Source organism: Amblyraja radiata, chromosome 20, assembly GCF_010909765.2.
Source record: "Amblyraja radiata isolate CabotCenter1 chromosome 20, sAmbRad1.1.pri, whole genome shotgun sequence".
In the NCBI taxonomy this organism is placed as follows: domain Eukaryota; kingdom Metazoa; phylum Chordata; class Chondrichthyes; order Rajiformes; family Rajidae; genus Amblyraja; species Amblyraja radiata.
The window spans coordinates 40,629,231-40,644,612 of record NC_045975.1 but is presented as its reverse complement, the minus strand read 5'-3'; the positions used below and the strand labels follow the sequence as shown (position 1 = coordinate 40,644,612).

Below are 15,382 nucleotides of genomic sequence, written 5' to 3'. Positions count from 1 at the left end.
CCCCACAACCCTCTCCCCACATCCCCACAACACCCTCCCCCACACCCCCCCTCCCCAACACCCCCCTCCCCAACACCCCCCTCTACCACACACACCCCCTCCCCCATATCCCCCCTCCCCCATACCCCCCCTCCCCCCACCCCCATACCCACCTCCCCCACAACCCCCCGCCGTAAATGAAAAACATTCAAATTAAGGAAGTTTCATTCTAAATATATTTAATATAAAATAATTATAAATAATTTAAAACATTATTAACATTTATGACAGAAATTGACATTGTTGTGGGAAATCAACTTTGAATTCAGATTATGTAGAGGTTGTTAGTGTTGCACAGTGCGGGGTAGCTGACCTCCAGAATCACATCGCTTCTTCTCCATGGACACGGAACCGGTACAGGCAAGTGTATTCTGGATGGCCCCAGTTCAATTAGTTTGAATGCTGCAGCATCTTTATTCTACAAAGCAAAAAAACATGGCGAGAGATCAGGGAAGCTGTGCTTCAGTATGAATGTACTGCAGGCAGGAGATAAAATGGATTAGCTACAAACCAGACTTAAAACATCCTGCTGATCATGAATTTATGGACATTCTATTCAATTACATACAGCATTGATAACAAGCATTTTATCATGGAAAAGGTCGATGCTTTAGAGGTATGAGAAGAACATGGATCTCAAATGACAGTAGGAAATACTGGGAGCACCAGCTTTACTCCATGTAGCATCGTGGATGGGGAGAGAACCAGCTTACTTACACAGGCTAGTGGCCATGAAAAAGAAACTTCTATACTGGCAAGATAAAATGCTGGAGTAACTCAGTGGGTCTGCAGCATTCCTGGACCTGCCTGACCTGCTGTTACTCCAGCATTTTGTATCTTTCTTCGGTAAACCAGCACCTGCAGGTTCTTGTTTCTACAATCTGTAATCTGGATTGTTTCAGCAAGTTTGAAACTTGTAGATGCTTCAAGTAGTTCAGCCACTGATCCAGCTCTCCTCGGTTTCCCTATCTTTGCATCTGAAAACATGTTTATCCTTGACCAGATTGCATGAACGGTCAATTAAAAAAAGCATCTCTGCACACCTGCTGCCTGATCCGAATATTTCTGGCATTGTGTTTCAAGTCCTCCATCACCTGCAGGTTTGCAATTTTCTATTTGTAACTTGTCATTTGTTCCAGTCAATACAATATTTGCGATAATATGAGTCTGAAGAAGGGTCTCAAACCAAAACGCCTCCCATTCCTTCTCTGCAAAGATGCTGCCTGTCCCACGGAGTTACTCCTACATTTTGTGTTCATCTTCAGCATAAAGCATCTGCAGCCTCAACATTTCCTTCTTACACAATGCGCTATTTGCAAATCACAAACACCTGACATACTTGACAAACATATTTAATCTTCAGCAAAAGACACATGTGAGATAACTTACTGACAGTCCATCTGATCCCTTGGTGCAGGGGTGGAAATACCTGGGGGGTTACAGGGGGGACTCGTGCTTTGAGAGGTGGGGGACAATGTTTTGTCATCCAGACTTTATCAGCCGCTTTCTAAGGGCTGAATCGGCCCATTCGCGGGGCCTTTCAGCGCCCGTCGCGGCTTAAAATCAAACTGCTGCGTCGAGCCAATCAAGGCTCCCAATGATGAAGCCTCTACCGGCCGATAAAAGACCCCGTGAACGGGCTGATTCAAGTCCACGGCTGAAGCCATGCGCTAATGCATCACGCTCCCTCCTCCAGCCCAGCGCGCCGCTTGACTCGGGGGTGATTCGGTACAGCGTGGAGTCGGCGCCCGATGAGCAGAGGGAACCGGGACCGGGTCACTGCCAGGGATGTGGTTCTCTGTCTGGAAGGTGGAGGGTCTGCTGCCGCTGCTGGCAGGTACACAGAGAGAGGCCACTCGGCCCGCGCAATGCTGCTGCCTCACAGCGCCAGGGACACGGGTTTAGATCCTGACTCCAAGCGCTGTCTGTACGGAGTCTTTTTCTCCCCACTAGCAAGATAGTGATCTCACTCTTGCTGCTGAACAGACCGAGCACCAGCACAGAGCGCTCGCTCCACCACCTCTCTCGCTTAAGTTTATTTTGACAGTGGGTCTCCACTGAAGCCTCCGAAGCCTCGCGAGAGTGTGTGCGTGTGTATGTGTGTGTGTGTGAGTGAGCGTGCGCGTGTGAGTGTGTGTGTGTGTGTGTGAGTGTGAGTGTGAGTGTGAGTGTGAGCGTGTGTGTGTGTGTGTGTGTGTGTGTGTGTGTGTGAGTGTGTGTGTGATTGTGCGCATGGCCACCAAGAAATTGTGTGTCCCCGGGTCCCCCCCCCACGTTTTGATAGCGATTTCCATGCCTGGGTCAGATCTTACAGCCAAGACCCATGAGCATTACTGAAGGGGGCTGCAAATCGGTTCAGTTGAGAAGGAATCAGCTGCCAGCAAGATTGGAGGAAGGGGGTTGGATAGGAATCTACAATAGGGCCTCCATTGTAAGTCTTAGCTGGCCAGTGGCGCAGGAACAAGAATGATTGGGGTTAGATCTTGGGGATCAAGAAGACAGTACAGGTTAGGTTCCAACCAGTGTTGCATTGTGAATGTGGAAAGAAATTGTGGAGAACAATACATCCAGAATGAAGGAACTAGGGGAAATTAGCATTAGTAAACAAAAAAGTATTGAGGGAAATAAAGTAACTAAAGATGACAAATCCCCATGGCTGGACAAACTGCATCTTAATATTTTGAAAGATGGCTATAGCAACAGTGGTTGTCATCTTTCAAAATTCCATAAATTGTAGAACTTTTCCCACAAAACAGAAGGTAGCAAATTCCAGAAAAGAGGGAGATCAAAAAAATGGAAAGTTACAGATCAATCTGCCTTTTAGTTATGGGAAATAATGCAATCTATTAACACAGAAGTGGTAACATGATGCTTCAAATAAATAGGCTGGGTAGGGTCAAGATTGATTTTCAATGACAAATGTTTGACAGATCCATTCAAGTTTTTTTTAAGGTTTAACTAGCAGGGGTAAGATGGTGTGTATTTCGACTTTCAGGGAGTGTCCAACTAAGTCCCATTAATAATTTGGACGAAGGGATCAAAATGTATAGAAGTTTGCTAACCAAAGCAGAGTGGCTGTGTGAGCTGAACAGGATTAGGAGAGGCTTCTTTGGATAATGACAGGTTAAATGAATGAGCAGGGACATGCAGATGAAATATCATGCAGAAAAATGGTTGGAAGAAACACAAAAAAGTAGGTTCTTTATGACGCAGTATCCTGGGATTGATCAACTTGGCTGAATGTCTGTGGCAATGCCCCAAAAGAAGAAAGAATGACAACACCTGCAAAGACCAATGCGGAGACCACATCAGATGCACAATGGGGACAATCACAGTAAATACTGCAGTTTCCAGTGTAAAAGGGATTTCAAGACACTGCATGAAAACAGCACCGTGCCAGAATTTCAAGCTTTAGTTGCCTTCACTGGAGTTCATCCCCATTCACTCACTGGTGGCTCCTGGATCATGTGATTGATATTTGCCACCTTGATTTCCATTACTAGAATGAATCAGCTTGGCTTTGTATAAAGCCTTTGCCTGAAGCAAATGTGTTTTACGTGAGAAAAGGGTGGCACGGAGGGGCAGCGGTAGAGTTGCTGCCTTACAACTCCGGGTTCCAGAGTTTGTACATTCTCCCCCAGGGTTTGTCCGAGATCTTTGGTTTCCTTCCACACCAAATACAGGTTTGTAGGTTAATTGGCTTGATATACATGTAAATTGTCCCTTGTGTGTGTCTTGTGAGTCTGTGGAATTCTTTGCCTCAGAGGGCAGTTCTCTGGAAACTTTCAAGAGAGAGCTAGATAGGGCGCTTGTAGATAGCGGAGTCAGCTGATGTGGGGATAAGCGGATATTCAATTCAATTCAATTCAATTCAATTCAACGTTAATGTCATTGCACAAATACTAAGTATGGGTACAACGAAATGCAGTTCTGCGTCAGTCCGTAGTAGTAGTGCATATAGAAATTAAAAAAAAAGAGGATACAGAATAATCAAAAATACAGAATAATTAAACAATGGGGACGGAGGGACCGGAGAAATCTATCGGCGGGACTCCGAGTTCAGCAATGTGATGGTATAATTGTAGAAGCTGTTCCTCATCCTACTGGTACGAGACCTGAGGCTCCTGTACCGCCTCCCTAATGGGAGGAGGGCAAACAGTCCATGGTTGGGGTGGGAGGGGTCTTTAATGATCTTCCTAGCCTGTTTCAGACACCGTTTTCGGTGGAGGGCAGCCATAGCAGGGAGCGGGGCACCGATGATGTGCTGCGCGGTTTTCACCACCCGTTGAAGTGCCTTCCTGTCCGCAACAGTGCAGCTGCTGTACCATACCGTTAAGCAGGTGGTCAGGATGCTCTCGATGGTACAGCGGTAGAAGTTGGTCAGGATCTGGTGGTACAGGTGTGCTTCCTTGAGCCTCCTCAGGAAGTAAAGGCGCTGCTGTGCCTTTTTGATCATCTAGGAGGTGTTGAGGGACCAGGACAAATCCTCCGAGATGTGTACCCCGAGGAATTTGTAGCTGGAGACGCGCTCCACCTCAGTCCCGTTTATATGGATGGGGGTATGTATGCCCCCTCTGACCTTCCTGAAGTCGACAATAATTTCCTTCGTCTTCTTGGAGTTGAGGACGAGGTTATTGTTGGCACACCAGGTTGTCAGGTGCTGGACCTCCTCTCTGTAGGCTGACTCATCGTTGTCACTGATCAGTCCTACCACTGTGGTGTCGTCAGCAAACTTAATGATGGCGTTGGATCCGTACTTAGGGATGCAGTCGTGGGTGAAGAGGGAGTAGAGGAGAGGGCTGAGCACACAGCCCTGTGGCACGCTGGTGTTCAGTGTTATAGTGGAGGAGGTGAGGTTGTTGACCCTAACAGACTGTGGTCTGTTGGTGAGGAAATCCAGTGTCCAGTTGCAGAGGGAGGTGGAGATGCCAAGCCCGCTGAGTTTGGTGATCAAGCTGGCGGGGATGACAGTGTTAAAAGCAGAGCTGAAATCAATGAACAGCAACCTGATGTAGGAGTTGTTGTTGTCCAGGTGGGTCAGGGCAGAGTGTAGGGCCGCCGATATGGCGTCCTCTGTAGACCTGTTGGCCCGGTAGACAAACTGATGGGGATCCAGTGTGGGGGGGAGACTGGCTTTGAGGTGAGCCAAGATCAGCCGCTCAAAGCACTTAGCAATGACAGGGGTGAGTGCCACTGGGCGGAAATCGTTGAGACTCCCTGTGGCTCACTGTTTGGTCACTGGCACGATGGTTGATGTCTTGAGGCAAGTGGGGACAACACCCTGGGCCAGTGAGAGATTGAAAATGTCGGTAAAGACTGGGGATAGTTGTCCAGCACATGCCCTAAGCACCCGGCCAGGGATGCCATCGGGGCCGGCAGCTTTGCGCTCATTCACCTTGCTCAGTGCATCTTGTACAGCAGGGGTGGAGAGACTGAGGGGTTGTTCATTCGGGGGTGGAGCAACTTTGATGGCTGGGGTTTTGTTATCCCGGTCAAAGCGAGCATAGAAATGGTTTAGCTCGTCAGGAAGGGTGGCGTTGTCTGGGGGTGGGGTGTTAACTTTCTGGTAATCGGCAAGGGATTTGATTCCTTGCCACATGCGCCTGGGGTCAGAGTTGTTTTGGAAGTGCTCCTCAATCCGCCGTTTGTGATTGAGTTTGGCATTCCTAATTCCCATTTTCAGATTGGCCCTAGATGAGCTGTATCCCTCAGCGTCGCCAGATCTGAAAGCGGCATCGCGAGCCTTTAGTAGGAGTCTGACCTCCCTGCTCATCCACGGCTTCTGGTTAGGGAAGGTCTTTATCTCTTTGTGGGTAGTGACATTATCGGTGCAGAATTTTATATAGTCCATAACTGTTGAGGTGTATGAGTTGATGTCCACTTGTGAATTGAAGGTGGACTGAGTAGCAAACAGACTCCAGTCTGTCTGCTGAAACTGCTGCTGTAAAACAGAGACAGCCCCCTCAGGCCAGACCTTCACTGTCCTCGTGGTAGGTTTCACACGTCTGATCAGAGGTGTGTATTTGGGGAGCAGGAACAGAGAGAGGTGATCAGACTGACCAAGGTGGGGGAGGGGGAGGGCTTTGTAGGCTTCAGTAATATTAGTGTAAACTAAGTCCAGAATATTGTTTCCTCTGGTTGGGCAGGAAACATGCTGATGGAACCTGGGGAGTACAGTTTTAAGGTCGGAGTGGTTGAAATCACCCGCAACAGTAAATGCCCCCTCAGGGTGAGCAGATAGATGTTTGCTGATAGCAGCTTGCAGCTCTTCCATTGCTAGCCTGGCATTAGCGTCCGGGGGTACATAGACTGCAGTGATAACAGTCGATGTGAATTCTCTGGGCAAATAGAAGGGCCTGCACTTTAACATCAGGTATTCCAGGTCAGCAGAGCAGTGACTACCAATCCTAACAACGTCCGTGCACCATGTGTTATTCACATAAATGCACAGTCCGCCGCCCTTGGTCTTACCGGAGTCCTCCACTGATCTGTCGGCCCTGAAGACAGTGCGCCCCTCCAGCTCGATGGCGTTGTCTGGGATGTTGCCGCTGAGCCATATTTCGGTGAGGACCATGGCGTTGCAGTCGGCGATCCTTCTGTGTGTGGTGATCCGCAGCCTTAGTTCGTCGATTTTACTCACCAGGGACCGGACATTCGCGAGGAAAATGCTGGGCAGAGCTGGCTGGTGAGGATTTAATTTCAGCCTAGCTCGATGGCCTCCCCGCTTCCCACGTCTTTGTTTGCGGCCCCTGCGCCGCCTCCGGGCACTTCCTGTCGGGGAAGCTGGCCCGCTAGACCACGGTGTCCTGGCGATCTCCGGTGGCAGTTGAAAGTCGCTTCTGGCGCTCGTTACGCAGAGACGGCCGAGCTCCAATAGCTCCTGACGGCCGTATAGAGTCTTCGCTCGGGTGCTCCGGGCGAACACCAAGGTAATGATTAATAGGAAAATAACTAAATTGGGGATAATATGGGGATAAGGCAGGAACGGGTTACTGATTGTGGATGATCAGGCATGATCACATTGACTGGCGGTGCTGACTTGAAGGGCCGAATGGCCTACTCCTGCACCTATTGTCTATTGATAGTGTGAGTGTGCGGGATCGCTGGTCGGTGCGGACTAAGGGCCGGTTTCAGCACTGTATCTCTAAGCTAAACTAAAACATGGGTGAAGTCAGCACCAAAACTCAGAATCACAGTTCAAACACCAGTGAGCTAGCTGTCAAATATTGGCACATTAACAGTTACTATATTGCAAAGCACATTTTTGTAAAAGATAGATAAATATTTGAGGCAAAGGAAAATAAAAGCTTGCAGGAAAAGGCCAAGGTTATAGGATTGTTCCAGCAAAGAATCAATGATCCTTTATTCACTTCCATACCTGCACCTCAAACGTCTGGATTGAATCCCCTTCCTCGTTGAACGTGTACTGTCCCAATAGGATCCCTTCGGCTTGATTTTCATCATCCAAGCCCTGTCAACAAGTAGAAATTAGCAAGCTTTGCACACAGAAAATTACACTCCAGTCACCCCAACAATTATACCAGCTTGGTGGAAGCAGGACTTTCACCCTTGCCTGGAAGAAAGCTTGGTTGAATATATAAAGTCATAAAGTACTTGCCTAAAAGTTAATTGGAAAAATGTCATCACCTCATTTAGCACATGAAGTGAATCTGTACCCAATCAAACAGAATGAAACGATGTTGTGCATGCGTAGCATCATCTCTCATCAGTAGGAAAAGATGAGAGTGGTAGCCCACGGGGGCCTCATCAGGCACCTCTATACCCACAGAACTAGAGTGGAAGCAAGTCATCCTCAATCCTGAGAAAATACCACTGATGAATTGTTCACCCCCACCCAGAAAGCACTTGGCATAAAGATTGTCCCTAGTATGTGTAGAGTAGTGTTAACTTTAAACTCATCTATTGGTTGTAAAGTTGCTTCATCACTGTATGAAGCTTTTGTGGTTAGCAGAGTTGAGGATTGTGCAATAAAGTGACAAAACTCAGTGAAGACAGTGAAAACCCAGAATCACAGTTCAAACACGTATGAGCAACTTGTGTAGCATGGAAGATTGAAGATTATATTAGAGGGCCTTCTATTTGAGGGATTATTGTTCTGGACTGTGAAATGGAATTTGCTCATTTTTAACAGAACTTGTCAATGCTATTGACGTGGATTGTGAGGCCACTCGGGACCCTGAACATGGAATCCAATGTCCAAGAAAGCCTTGCCATGTTCAGCAGCATGCTCCACACAAACACCATAGTTCCCAAACATTCACTCATATTCTATACGTTTCACTCACATAAACAGAGAAGTCTTGAGGGGCACTTCTAATTGATCCACGCGGAGAAATGGATCTTGGAATGTGCTCTAGGGTAAAGGCTGTTGGCCTGATCCGGACAGCAAGCTTGATGACAACAAAGCCTTGGGAGCCTTTAAATGGCCAACAGTTCCCAGGATAAACCTCTGGCTGCAAAAGAGAACAAGAACAAAAAAATTAGGAAAGATTCACAGTTTAGTTTAGAGATACAGCGCGGAAACAGGAAATATTAACACTATCCTACCCACACTCGGGACAATTTTGTTTTACATTTACCAAGCCAATTAACCTACAAACCTGTACGTGTCTGGAGAGTGGGAGGAAACGGAAGATCTAGGAGAAAACTCACGCAGGTCACGGGGAGAACGTACAAACTCCGTACAGACAGCACCCATATTTGGGATCAAACCGGGGTCTCTGGGGCTGCAAGTGCTGTAAGGCAACAACTCTACCACTGTGCCACCCACAATTCTCTACCCACAATTATCCCCCTTCCTTTCAACAGAACACTGATTCTTACTAAAGGGACAGCAAAGATTTGGATTTTTGGACACGATCCACGTGAGGATACGAGGATACTTACAGAATAATGAAAGGCATCGAGTGGATGTGGAAAGGATGTTTCCATTGGTGGGAGAGTTTAGGACCAGAGGTCATAGCCTCAGAATTAAAGCGTGCGCCTTTAGAAATGAGGTGAGGAGGAACTTCATTGCCACAGAGGGCTGTGAAGGCCAAGTCAGTGGATATTTTTAAGGCAGAGATAAACCAATTCTTGATTAGAACGGGTGTCAAGGGTTATTTTGGGAACAGGGATAGGTTGTTGGGGTGGGGGTTACTATGGCAGGAATCTGCAGTCTCCATCCCTCAATGTTTTCTGCCAATTTACCTCAACCCTGCACAATGAGAAAACGCGCTACAATTTTCCAGCAGAGCCCATTGCTGCTTTTGGTTCATGGTGTGACATTTATTAAGTTAATGCAGGGAACAGGAGTCACTGAGACATTTTTAACACACTGCCCCCAAGACAGATACTCTCACACCATTTACAAAGTATCAGGACAAGTTCCTGAACCAGCAGGACCTCTGTCTCGGACAGTGTGATCAAATGCAACACAAAATATACTTTCTCCGATTTCCTCTAAATCTTTCTTTGTTTTAAAACCTCAATCCTCTGGACTAAGGCCAGAGCTACAGGCAAATGCTGGCAAATGGGATTAGTTGTACGGGTACTTGATGGTTGACGTGGACGTGTTGGGCACAAAGGGCCTGTTTCTGTGCTATATGACTCCATAAGTGGATTAAAAAAATCTGAACTCAATTCAATATTTGACAAACACACTGGCAATCTACATCCAGGTGAGAGGAATGGGGACCAGAAAGCGTCAGAGTTTGGTTAAAGCAGATGGAAGGAGCCGACTTTTCCTTAAGGAAGGATATTTTTGCTTTCGAGGGAAAACATCAAAAGTGCAGCAGATTAACTGTAGGGACGGCAGGGCTGACGTATGAAGAGCAATCTGGTCAATATTCACTGGAGTTTGGAAGGAGTGATAATTTTATAGAAACCTACAACATTTAGAAGTTGTAACAGGACTGGAAAGCTTCGAGGTAAGATGTTCCTGATGCTGGGGAGTTTCAGGACCAGGATCACAGTGCGAGGATAAGGCGAGGTCATGTAGAACTCAGAGGGGGAGAAATCGCTTCATCCAGAGTGGTGAACCAGAGGAATTCTCTATCATGGAACACAATTGAAATCAGATCGTTGAATATACCCATGAGTTAAATATTGTTCCTGTAGCTAGAGGGACCAAGAGGTCTGGGGAGAAAGGTATGGGGAGTCCCCCAACTGGGGACTCAATTTGGTTGATCAGCCATGATCATACTGAGGGGTTGAGTGGGCTTGAAGGGCCACATTGCTTACTCCTGTTCATAATTTCCATGTTTCTATTCCATATCCCACAACTGTGGTACTGAACAAGCACGCATGGTGGGCTAATGCATGATTTTTTTCGACATCTATATCAATACCTTGCATTCTTCTGAATGGGAAGAACTGTTATGCAGATAGATTATGTTTCACATAAACCTGGGGAAAGCAGAAGACACACACTAGTTGTGGAGCCCCCAAAAGAAAATCTTGAAGTTGTGGACCTATAGCGTCCCTGTACCTTTCTGCCTCTAGGAGAGTATTCGAAGGTGACTGCTTCCAAGACAGAAGGGAGCAGCAATACAAGGATTATATACCTGTATGACAGCTGTGGGTGAGTGAGATTGGTTCCACAGTAGAAAGCCAAACAGACTAAGAATAGTCTTGGTCTCTAACGTCTCTGTGCAGCGTGTGTGGATCACACTGCCACCTAACAAGAGAAAACAGAATCATTATCATATCACTGAATGGACAAAGTTAATCATGAATCCTTCAAGAAATATGCAGGTTTGCAGAGAACTGCAAAACTCTGGCAGAGGGATTGGAAAGTTTTTGCTTGAAGTGCTGACCACTAAGAAGAATTTTCCAATTTGTCCAAGAACTCAACACATCCAGCACAACTGCAGAAATAATTTAATGTTACAATTGCAATTGTTTAAGTAAACGTGAAAGCTAATTTTCATACAATGTCCAACAGGTTGGAGCACAGAATCCAGCTGAAACTTTCAATACACAGCTGAATGGCCACCAGGTGGCAGTGGTTGGATAAGTACCCTCCAAAATCTCAACCATTTATTTGCGCTCATCATTTTTCCATTCTATACAACTATAATAAACTAGGAGCTATTTTTGCAAAAAATTAAGCACAATGAGAAAGATTTCTGGAACATAAAATGGAAGCAAAACTTCTACCCGCTGACCAAGATATAAAAATATTGTTATTTGTGGGCAGTTCGCTGGGAACATTTGCAACAAATGACTGCTGTCAGCATAGGTTCTTTCTCTCAATTATATAAAGCCATATAGCATTACATCTGACCTAGTTTAGAGACTAACCAGAAAGGACAATTTATCTTGTAGAACATATATTTTTCATATATTGTAGAACATATATTTACATCGCAGGAACAGGCCCTTATGCCCCACTGTGTCTGCACCAACCATGATGTCAGCCTAACTCATCCCATCTGACTGGACATGGTCTGCATCCCTCTACTCCCTGTCTGTACATGTATCTGTCCAAATGCCTTTTAAAGATTACTATTGTATCTGCTTCCACCACCTCCCCTGACAGCACCCTTGCAGCTGTGCAAGAAAAACTTGCCTCACACATCTCCTTTAAACTTCCCCCCTCACACCTTAACTCTATGCCCTCGCATATTTGCCATTTCCACCCTGGGGAAAAGACTGCCTACTCCATCTATATATCTCTCATAATTTTATATACTTCTATCAGGTCTCGTCTTAGCCTCTGACGCTCCAGCAAAAGCATTTGGTTTGTCCAACCTCCCCTTATAGCTAATATTATATTCTAGCATTCTGTCTAATCCAGGCAGCATCCTGGTCATTCTGCAGATGGCTGAAGCCTAAAGTAGATCTTCAGCTTTCTACACAATTCCAATTAAGTCCAATGTTACCTTGAGAAGAACCAAGTTTCTATCCACAATTCAAACCATGAGCTTGTCTTCTCTTCTTGTACTTCTACAGGTGTTTAAGATTTCATTCATCTGCCACTAGTTGCATCTCCACCGATCCAGCTGGTATCGATATTCATCTCAAATTATCATTATCTATTTTACTTCGGAGTCACGTGAGTGACTACGTGAAGACCCCGCCAGCACGCATGCGCGACATATCATCTCACGCATTTCACCAGCGACGGGTGGGGGAAGAACTCTCCCGCGGCAACATTGAAAAAACGGACCTACAGGTAAGAAATTTTATTCTAAGGTCGTATTTCTTCCCCTTGTTGTGCTTTGTGTTTCAGCACTGTGGACAAGGGGAATATAAATGGGTCGCGTCTCAATGGCTGCGGGGGACTGTGAAAGTTCCGCAGCCCGACAGCCGGGTGCGACCAGCGGCACTTGGACCGCAGTCTCTGCGGTCCACAGTCACGTCAACTCTGCACAGCTGAGCCCAGCGCCACGAGCTGTACACCCGGAAACAGCGCAGCGGGCTGGAGGCAAAGCCCAGCAAGAGTCGGTCCGGTCGATAGACTCAGACGAGTCCGGCCAGGAGGACGCGCTGCCCGAGGGCAGTGGAAGTGACTGTCTATAGTGGTTGCTGTGGTCCAGTTACAGACGTTGACTCTGCTAAGCCGAGTCCAGCGCCGCGAGCTGTACAGCCCGAATCAGTGCAGCGGGCTGGAGGCAAAGCCCAGCAGGAGTCGGTCCGGCCGATATACTCAGATGAGTCCGGCCGGGAGGATGCTCTGCCCGAGTGCAGCAGAGATGCCGCCTCACCCGCATAAGCGGTTGATGGAGCAAATGCTCCAACGTGACTTGCTCCGGGAGATGGAGCAAGCTCACTATGGGAGTCTACGCACTCCCATAACAGCACCTTATCCAAGGCTATCCAATGCATCTCCTTCGAAAGAGGGGAGCATTGTGGGCCAGGGCAGGGCTGCTCCTGAAGAAGGGGACGTGGCTGAAGAAAACGGCAATGTGCTGGGCGTGCAGGATCCTAAGGAGATACTGGGAGTGGTCACCAAATTTGCGGATCACCGCAATCAGGAGTACCATTCCAGACCAAGCTGGCAGCCAGCATCGACTACCAGTACTTCCATCCTCTGCAGGAACAGGTAGTTAATGACACTACGGAGAAGTATATGCCTCCTGTGAACTTTACTTCGTTAAAAGTGCTTGCAGTAAACAATGCGATCTGGGGGTACAGTGGGACTGGCATAAGAACCCAGGAGGTCAAACTACAGAAGTTTCTAAAACTTCTGACAGCGGGCATAACATTGTTTGCTCTTTCAGTCGATGGTACAGAGATGACGGACACTCAGCAGGACACACTGGCATTGCTCCGCAGTATGAAATCAATTGCTTGCGAAAGAGCACAGTAAAACCTGCGCTACACCCCAAATTTGCAGGGTTGTGCGAAACAGCTGCAACACAACCGCAGATACTGCTGTTTGGAGGGGAAACTTGTCTGAACAAGTAAAAGAGCTCGACGAAGACTTTTAAAGCCGTCAGGCTCATGAGGGCGTCATCAGCAACGGGCAGACCACACACCTCAGATCGCAGCACCCCTATGCATCCACCAGCAGGCATCAACACCAGGACACTGGTGAAAGTATTTCCAGCAACGACAAAGGTCCTTTTTAGGCCAAGGCCCAGAGCGACCCTCATGGAAAACATGCCAACCACACACTCTCGCGCCTCGTCCGCAGAAGAGGCAGAAGCTGAAGAAGGGGACGTACCACCGGCAACCATGGAGGTAGGTGGATCTGGTTCCTTCCAGAACACAAAAGGTATAGGACCTCTACTAACAGGGGGAACGTTACACTTGTTTTGGGAAGCATGGAGGTGTATTACCACTGTGGAAACATTGTTACTGCCAAACAATTAGTTTCAGAGGGCTACTTCATGGCATGCATTGATCTAAAAGATGCATACTATTCAGTACCCATATATAGGGATCATCGTCGATACCTAAAATTTAACTGGATGGGGCAACTATGGCAGTATATAGCATTGCGTAATGGGTTAAACTTCAGCCCCAAGACTGTTCACCAAGTTATTAAATCAGCCTTGGCAATACTTAGGAAACAAAACATATTGTCATGGCATATCTTGATGATATATTAATAGTGGGGAAAACCCTGGAACCAGCTAAATCAGCAGTTTTAGCTACCAAACATATGTTTGAAACTCTGGGGTCCATCATCCATCCAGATAAATCTAAGTTGACGCCATCCACAATTATGGACTATTTGGGATTCACAATTAACACTATCCACATGTGTTTAACATTTCCAAAGAGTAAAGCAGCAGACTTGGTGGAAGCCTGCAACAAAATTAATTGTTACAAAATAAACCATCTAGTAGCAGCATTTCCAGCTACTCAGTTTGGACCTTTGCATTATCAAAGCTTAAAAAGGGTAAAGGTGCAAGCGTTAAAACACCTTGCTGGTCACTTTGATCGACCTATGCAGTTACCAGCCAAAGCAATTTCGGAGTTACAATGGTGGAAGGGAAATATTTGGCATAATTCCAGCCCCATCATTATTAGTAACCCATCATTCACATTACAAATGGAGGTCAGCACTCATGGCTGGGGAGCTACTAACACTATATCCAGAACTGGTGGTAGATGGAACATCAGGAATCATCATTACTAAAAACACTGGGTATAAATTATTTAGAGATGTTGGGTGCATTTCATGGGCTAAAAGCCTACTGTTCACAATGCACCATCTGCATGTCTGCCTACAAATTGATAATACCACAGTGGTGGCATATATTAATCATATGGGTGGAATAAAATCGGTATCATGTGTCAATCTGGCCAATACAATCTGGCAATGGTGTGTTAACATACATATTTGGCTATCAGCAACTTATCTATCAGGTAAGCTCAATACAGTGGCAGACACCAGGTCATGAAAATTTAATGACAGCACCGAATGGATGTTGGACCACAAAATATTTGCTGATATTACTATACGATATGGTACACCAGATATCGATCTATTTGCATCTAGACTCATTCACCAGTTACCAACATATGTCGCTTGGGAACCAGACCTGGGGCAGCAGCAATGGACGCTTTCTCGCTGAATTGGGGAAAATTGTTTTCTATGCTTTTCCCCCCTCCTGCCTCATCAGTCGGGTCCTATGCAAAATACATATGGACTCAGCACCAGGTGGCTTGGAAGTACCTGATTGGCCTGCATGGTTCCCTGTGGTCCTTGACATGGTCTCTGAACCATATGTCCATCATGCTAGATCTGGGCTGACGGACAGGACCATGAACATGATCACGGCGGCCTATCGAGAGTCAACAAAAAGCAGTTCCTCTACAGCATAAGAATATGGGAGTCGTATTGCTCAAGGACTGGTGTAGCGTATAATACAGCTACAAACACCAA

At 46.6% G+C, this 15,382-nt stretch overlaps 1 long non-coding RNA gene across 1 annotated transcript; it reads right to left on the bottom strand.

Annotated features, from left to right (window-relative positions):
• Nucleotides 1-428: 428 nt before the first annotated feature.
• Nucleotides 429-8,521, bottom strand: LOC116984333. Its single transcript, XR_004414988.1, has 3 exons — nucleotides 8,346-8,521; nucleotides 7,418-7,510; nucleotides 429-457 (listed from the first exon to the last, which is right to left on the bottom strand). It is a non-coding gene; the product is annotated as an uncharacterized LOC116984333 (long non-coding RNA).
• Nucleotides 8,522-15,382: the final 6,861 nt, after the last annotated feature.